The 7,719-nt window shown below is 47.9% G+C and overlaps 6 non-coding genes across 6 annotated transcripts; all 6 read left to right on the plus strand.

Annotated features, from left to right (window-relative positions):
- The first annotated feature begins 211 nt into the window (after positions 1-211).
- Positions 212-306, plus strand: TRNAY-GUA (transfer RNA tyrosine (anticodon GUA)). Its single transcript has 2 exons — positions 212-248; positions 271-306. It is a non-coding gene; the product is annotated as a tRNA-Tyr (tRNA).
- A 178-nt stretch (positions 307-484) lies between these two features.
- TRNAY-GUA (transfer RNA tyrosine (anticodon GUA)) lies at positions 485-579 on the plus strand. Its single transcript has 2 exons — positions 485-521; positions 544-579. It is a non-coding gene; the product is annotated as a tRNA-Tyr (tRNA).
- Positions 580-756: 177 nt separating this feature from the next.
- TRNAY-GUA (transfer RNA tyrosine (anticodon GUA)) lies at positions 757-851 on the plus strand. Its single transcript has 2 exons — positions 757-793; positions 816-851. It is a non-coding gene; the product is annotated as a tRNA-Tyr (tRNA).
- A 5,238-nt stretch (positions 852-6,089) lies between these two features.
- TRNAY-GUA (transfer RNA tyrosine (anticodon GUA)) lies at positions 6,090-6,177 on the plus strand. Its single transcript has 2 exons — positions 6,090-6,122; positions 6,144-6,177. It is a non-coding gene; the product is annotated as a tRNA-Tyr (tRNA).
- Positions 6,178-6,357: 180 nt separating this feature from the next.
- Positions 6,358-6,452, plus strand: TRNAY-GUA (transfer RNA tyrosine (anticodon GUA)). The gene is made up of 2 exons: positions 6,358-6,394; positions 6,417-6,452. It is a non-coding gene; the product is annotated as a tRNA-Tyr (tRNA).
- A 177-nt stretch (positions 6,453-6,629) lies between these two features.
- TRNAY-GUA (transfer RNA tyrosine (anticodon GUA)) lies at positions 6,630-6,724 on the plus strand. Its single transcript has 2 exons — positions 6,630-6,666; positions 6,689-6,724. It is a non-coding gene; the product is annotated as a tRNA-Tyr (tRNA).
- Positions 6,725-7,719: the final 995 nt, after the last annotated feature.

Raw genomic sequence — 7,719 nt, forward strand, 5'->3', positions numbered from 1 at the left:
CGTCGATATCTCAGTTCGAATCCGGCTCGACGGACTTTTTTATTTGCAGCCATTCCTCGCGCTTTATCACATGCATTGTTTATACCTTCCCCTTCTTTTTTGCGGCTTTCTTAAACATACCTTTGTTTACGCAATTCCTTGCTTGATGGTCTTCATGGGCGCCAATAGTAAATACTCAAGAAATGTGATCGAAAAGAAGCGGCTGTTGCTTCCGTCGATAGCTCAGTTGGTAGAGCGGTGGACTGTAGGAGTGATGTACGGCAAACAGGTATCCATAGGTCGCTGGTTCGAATTCGGCTCGACGGACTCTTTTATTTGCAGCCATTCCTCACGCTTTATCACATGCATTGTTTATACCTTCCCCTTCTTTTTTTGCGGCTTTCTTAAACATACCTTTGTTTACGCAATTCCTTGCTTGATGGTCTTCATGGGCGCCAATAGTAAATACTCAAGAAATGTGATCGAAAAGAAGCGGCTGTTGCTTCCGTCGATAGCTCAGTTGGTATAGCGGTGGACTGTAGGAGTGATGCACGGCAAACAGGTATCCATAGGTCGCTGGTTCGAATCCGGCTCGACGGACTTTTTATTTGCAGCCATTCCTCGCGCTTTATCACATGCATTGTTTATACCTTCCCCTTCTTTTTTTGCGGCTTTCTTAAACATACCTTTGTTTACGCAATTCCTTGCTTGATGGTCTTCATGGGCGCCAATAGTAAATACTCAAGAAATGTGATCGAAAAGAAGCGGCTGTTGCTTCCGTCGATAGCTCAGTTGGTAGAGCGGTGGACTGTAGGAGTGATGCACGGCAAACAGGTATCCATAGGCCGCTGGTTCGAATCCGGCTCGACGGACTCTTTTATTTGCAGCCATTCCTCGCGCTTTATCACATGCATTGTTTATACCTTCCCCTTCTTTTTTTGCGGCTTTCTTAAACATACCTTTGTTTACGCAATTCCTTGCTTGATGGTCTTCATGGGCGCCAATAGTAAATACTCAAGAAATGAGATCGGACAGGAGCGACATCGCTTCCGTCGATAGCTCAGTTGGTAGAGCGGTGGACTGTATCATTCTACTTCCGGCCACCTAGCGTGACGGACGGCGAATCATGAGCTCCAGTGGAGCGGCGACAGCGGCCTTTGTTGGCCGCGGAAACAGGTGGAACAGCGATGACGACGCAGGCTATCAGATTATTTTGCCTCCACTGCCAAAGGGGCGCGTCGTGCTAAACACCGTGTTTTTGCACGGCGACGTGCGAGCTAGACCCTACAAAGTAGAAGATTTCCGGGACGCTCTTGGCCCAACAGGATTGCTGCCGGAAGTGCTTGCCCTGGGGGCCTACCAGATTAACCACGTCTGGGCTGTGACTATGAACACCGCGGACGCCACGAAAAGGATGCTGGAAGTCAAGGAGCTGAAGGTAAAGGGGCGGCGCTGCATCGTGGTCGACCCTCAGGATCAGCAGGTGCGGCTGCGTCTTCATGGGTAATACATGGTGTGGCCGATGAAGATGTAAGAACGGCATTGGCGGCTTTCGGTAAAGCTGTACAAGTCACCCGAGAGCGATGGCGCGTTCAGGGTATCAACGACAAGGGGACGACTACCCGGTCCGTCTTGCTCAAGCTCAACAGCGGCGTGAAGGTGGAAGATCTCCCGCACCAAATTAGGGTCGCCGGTGAGCTGGCCCTAGTCGTCGTTCCTGGCAGGCCAATGCAGTGCTTGCGCTGTCAAGGCACTGGTCATGTACGACGAGACTGCAAGGTTCCCCGGTGCTCGCAATGCCGTCGGTTTGGACACACCGAGGACCAGTACGTACATACGCCTCTATGACTGGGCCAGCCGAAGGCAATGACACAGCAAGGTTGGTAATGGACGCGGCCGAGGCCGAAGACGCGGCGAAAGGGGCAGGAGACCAGGCAACCCCATGTGCTGTAGGCGGTGTGCTTGCACCTGATGTGGGCGCGGGGACACCACCGGACAAGGAAAACTCTACGGAAGGTGTGGCAAAAAAGCCAGCAGAAGAGACCAAGGAAGAAAGCAAGAGCAGCCTAACGGAAGCTAGCGAGCAAATGAAGACAGCTGAGGACCAGTCGGCGCAGAACGACCCTATGAGCAGCAATGTCGGAGCCTCGGTCAAACGGCCTCTTGAGAAGGCTGCAGACAACAACGCAGCGAACCAAGGAAGTGGGGAAGACGCTAACGGACAGGCGCAGCAGTTACAAGCCACGACCGAACACCGCTAACGCAGACAAGAAGTCCGAGAAGAAGCCGCCACCGCTCTCCAGTGGTACCGGTCCACCGGGCGGCTCCGGGGGCGTCTAGCTGTGTGCTAGGCGCTAAAGGTAAACACCATGCTCCGGACCAAAATTTTTCACTAGACCTATAATCGTGGCTCCCAACCCGTCGCTTAGATTGGCCACGCTAAACGTTCGAGGTCTGGCCGCCAAGCGAAAGCAGAGCCAAGTGTGTAGGCTGCTGGTGGACTATGACCTTGACGTGTTAGCCGTGCAAGAGACAAAAGTAGATGGTGAAGAGACCCGCAGCATGGTGCAGCGGTTTACGCCACGGTACTACGCGGTAGTGAGCCACGCCTTAGGGACGTCGGCGGGCTGCGTGCTGTTTGTTAGAAAATTACCCGGTATAACGGTGCAACGTTTTTATTCATGTACATCTGGTAGATTAGTTTTCTGTGATTTTGCTTTGCATGGAATTGAATGGCGGGTGGTATGTATTTATGCACCAAATGCGTTGGAGGAACGGGCTTTGTTTTTTTCCATGTTAAAAGAGTATATATCTTCTGAAAAGCAGATGGTGCTGTTAGGTGATTTTAATTGTGTTCTCATGCCCGAGATCGGTCTAATAGAGGTTTAAGGAGCGATAAAAGTAGGGATGTTTTGAACGAGATAATTACTGAATGCGAATTAGCGGATGTGGCGGAATGTATGATAGGGACGCGAGATGTGCGTTTCACGCACTTTCAAGGAAACAGCCATGCGCGCTTAGATCGTATTTACTTGTCGCTTCAAGCAATACCAATGTGTAATAGTTACAGTGTATATCCTATTTCCTTCACTGATCATTGTCTGGTTAAATGTGACTTAGGAAGGAAGAAAAAAGGCGGCAGCTTCTCTTGGGAGCTGTGGAAAATGAATTCAAACTTAACTACTGACGAAAGTTTCGGAGAATATGTATCGGACTGCATCAAAAAATTCTAATGAGCGGCGAGGGTGAATTAAAAGATCGATGGGAAGTGTTTAAACAGTGCATTAAAATGAAAGCCATCGATCGTTCCGTAGCAATAATGCATGAAACAAAAAAGAAAGAGAAGGAACTGCGAATAATCTTGGAAAAGCTGACAGAACTGGAGTGCCAAGAACCGGGAGCATACAAAAGCGACATACGGAATATTAAACAGAAACTTGAACTGCATGATGAGGAACGCTATCGCGGAGCGATAGTTCGTGCTCGAGCCGAATCCTTTGCGATAGGGGAGGCGCCCACAAAAAGGGCGCTCGGACTGGAAAAATCGCACGCTCGACGTAATCATATTGACGTGATCGAGGTGGGTGGTAACGAAGTTACAGATAATGATAGTATCACACGTGCGTTTTTTGAACACTACGAAAATCTTTTCGCATTTAGGCAGGTGGACCTAGAACGGTTTAAGACGAACTTCTTGAAAAGAATGCCTCAACTGACTGAAGAAAGAAAAGTTGCATTAGAAACGCCGATAACTGTTTTTGAAGTGGAACGCGCAATTGACAGTTTGAATCCTGGCAAGTCACCGGGCCCTGATGGGCTTTGCGCTCTGTGGTACAAGCGGTTTAAAAAAGAATTGTCAGCAGTACTTGTAGCAATTTTTAACGAAGCGTACGATGGTGAGGCGTTACCGCCATCTTTCGGTCAATCACACACGGTGTTGATTCCGAAGACAGAGGATGTAGACAAGTTGAAAAGTGTAACATCATACAGACCAATAGCACTTACAAATGTAGACTATAAGATACTAATGAAAGTCTTAGCAGCTAGACTTCAATCGGTTGTTAAAGACATAGTCGGCCCACACCAAACGTGTGGAATTAAGGGTCGCACTATTGCGACGAATGTTCACAAGATGCGCTCAGTTCTTGAATGTTGTGACTCCCTTGAAGCGTGTGTGACCATACTTCAATTGGATCTGGAGAAGGCATTTGATTGCGTAGCGCATGCTATTTTGTTTGCAGTGTTGGAACACATTAATGTCGGATCCGTCATCACGGATGGTGTAGCTCTGGCGTATTGGAACTGCTCTACCAGACTAATTATTAACAAAGAATTGGGGGCCCCCATTAAAGTGCAGCGTTCCGTGCGTCAAGGCTGTCCCATCAGTCCACTTTTGTTTTGTATATATATTGAAACATTATGTTTGTCAATAATTGAAAATAATTCTATCCGTGGTTTTCGTTTACAATCTTCAGAGGTAAAACTGCTCGCATATGCCGATGATGTGGCCGTATGTTGTATTGACTACGAAGGCATTGAAGAAACCATTCGAAGTGTTAAATTTTTCAGCGACGTTACAGGAAGCCGAGTAAACTGGGGAAAGTGTCTGGGGTTTTGGCACGGTGTGTGGCGGTTCACCCCGGGCATTTTTGCCAATGTTGTATGGCAGAAAACGCCTGTGAAGTACCTTGGTGTGCCACTTGACTTCTACAAAAATAATAATGACTACTGGCAGCAACAAGCAGAACTCTTACGCGAAAAGGCGAATGCTTGGAGGACGAATTATCTCTCTATGTTTGCGAGGGCAACCGTGTGTAACATGTTTTTTGTGGCTAAACTATGGTATGTGATACAAGTGATGCACTGTTCTAGGGTAAATGTGCAGAAACTTCATAGGGTTTTTGCGACCTTTGTGTGGGGATCGACGTGGGAAAGGTGCAGTCGCACAAATTTGTTCAGAAGTGTGAAGTGTGGGGGACTTGGACTGGCACACCTTTTTGTCAAACAATTAGTTAATAGATTTTTCTTTTTTCGCGAGGTCAGCGACCCATTTCTGCAAACGGTGTGCCAGGCCAGATTAAGGCGACTGCTACCTAAATACGTTATTAGCACGCAAGTCCTGACGGGGACGGCACAAGGTTATTTTCGGGAAGTAGTAGCGAGTGTGCGTTTTTTGAGTGTGCGTTTTTCTAATGATTATTTATATTCTGTTAAAAAGAGGAAACTGTATAAAGACTTATGTGATATAGTGTTGCCAATCCCGTTGTACAGGGTGATATACAGTGCAGGCCTGGGTCAGAACGTACTCAAACGGGTTAAAAGAATGCAAGTAGCACCAAGTGCAAAAACTTTCTTTTTCAAACTGCATACCGGAACTCTCCCTGTAAGAACCTTCTTAGAGGAGCGCGGGTTTTATATGCCATGGGGTCTCACTGCATTATTTGCAAAAAGCCGGAAACGATCGACCACGTTTTCCTTCACTGTTGGGAAGCGGTGTTCTTCTGGGATGTGTTGCAGAGGACAATCAAAAAAGAATTCCCACTAGACACGCATGGAATTAGGTACCTTGCGATAGACAACGAAGAAGGTGTACCTATCGATCTAATCATGCTGACAGGCCTGCACAGTATATGGCGCTCAAGAATGACTGGCTTCTACTGTGAACCGGATGCAAGACCAGCAAGGCTGTACTTTAGAGAGAGTATTGCTCGGTTAGTAGAAGTGGAAAAAACAAAAGAATGTATTTCTCCCTGGGTAGCCAGGGTAGAAACCTTAGTCACACTAAAGGAATTTTAAGTGACAACGTCAGTCAGAAGACGACTGACGGCTTTTCGCTCAATGCCTTGACAAACTGTATTGTAACCCCGTCTTGACTTTTCATGTGTTGTAAGTGTATTGTTGTTGCAAAACCGGTAGGAGGAGGAATAAACTTTATTAGTTGAAATGAGCCGACGGTAAAATCGTCCGAGGTGGGCGGCGTCCCTAGTCCAGGATGCCGTGGGCTTGAGCTGATAGCTTGGCCCTGCTCACCAGGCGATGCTGGTCTTCAGGACTCGAGCTTATCAGTTGGGCCTCCCACTTGCAAAACCGGTAATAAAAAAAAAAAAAGTGGATAGCTCAGTTGGTAGAGCGGTGGACTGTAGGAGTGATGCACGCAAACAGGTATCCATAGGTCGCTGGTTCGAATCCGGCTCGACGGACTTTTTCATTTGCAGCCATTCCTCGCGCTTTATCACATGCATAGTTTATACCTTCCCCTTCTTTTTTTGCGGCTTTCTTAAACATACCTTTGTTTACGCAATTCCTTGCTTGATGGTCTTCATGGGCGCCAATAGTAAATACTCAAGAAATGTGATCGAAAAGAAGCGGCTGTTGCTTCCGTCGATAGCTCAGTTGGTAGAGCGGTGGACTGTAGGAGTGATGCACGTCAAACAGGTATCTATAGGTCGCTGGTTCGAATCCGGCTCGACGGACTTTTTTATTTGTAGCCATTCCTCGCGCTTTATCACATGCATTGTTTATACCTTCCCCTTCTTTTTTTGCGGCTTTCTTAAACACACCTTTGTTTACGCAACTTCTTGCTTAATCTTCTTCATGGGCGCCAATAGTAAATACTTAAGAAATGAGATCGGAAAGCAGCGGCATCGCTTCCGTCGATAGCTCAGTTGGTAGAGCGGTGGACTGTAGGAGTGATGCAAGGGAAACAGGTATCCATAGGTCGCTGGTTCGAGTCCGGCTCTACGGACGTTTTTTGCAGCCATTCCTCGCGCTTTATCACAGGCATTGTTTATACCTTCCCCTTCTTTTTTTTTTTCGGCTTTCTTAAACACACCTTTGTTTGCGCAACTTATTGCTTGATGTCCTTCATGAGCGCCAATAGTAAATACTCAAGAAAAGAGATTGGAAACTAGAGACAGTCGCTTCCGTCGATAGCTCAGTTGCATTCTGCTTGCGGCTCCCGAGCTGAACGGATCGTAGGATTATGGGCTCCAATGGAGAGGCATATGCGGCTGTTAGCCGCGGCAACAGGCTATCGATGGAGGAAGATAAGGATTTCCAAATTATTTTGCCTCGGCTACCTACAGGACCTGTCGTGTTCCGCCATCCTCCAAGAGCTTAATCTTATTGGGGTTGGCGAAAATACATATGACTACATATGTACTTTCTTATCCAACCGTACCGCAACCATACACATAGGCACAGAGCAATCCATTTCGTACGCTTTAGGTAGGTACGGCACTCCCCAAGGCTCAGTGCTGTCCCCTTTTCTTTTTAATCTTTCTATGATGCCGATGGCGCAAGCATTGAGGCCTATTCCTGATCTCAAGTTTTCACTCTACGCCGATGACATCACTCTTTGGATGACTGGCGGCTCGGATGGAGAGATTCAAGACACTCTTCAGGCCGCAGCAGACGCTGTTGCGGCTCATGCCGGGGCTATGAATCTCATATGCTCCCCTCAAAAATCCGAGCTGCTACTTCTGCCATTCCACCGGGGGGCCGGAAAGCACATGTCTAGTATACAGGTCAGCCTAAACCACATCCCCGTTACTAGAGTGGACAGACTCCGGGTGCTCGGTTTACACATTTAAAGCAACCGGCTCAACACGTAAAGAGGGAGTGCAAAGGACACGCGACGAACGGGGCAAAGAAGAATCGGCCGCAAAACCCGCCACTGCCGAGGGGGCCCCGATAGAGCACGGACCGGCAACTGCCTTGATGGACGTCGAAGAATCGAGT

Source organism: Dermacentor andersoni, chromosome 1 (assembly GCF_023375885.2).
Source record: "Dermacentor andersoni chromosome 1, qqDerAnde1_hic_scaffold, whole genome shotgun sequence".
NCBI classification, from domain to species: Eukaryota; Metazoa; Arthropoda; class Arachnida; order Ixodida; family Ixodidae; genus Dermacentor; species Dermacentor andersoni.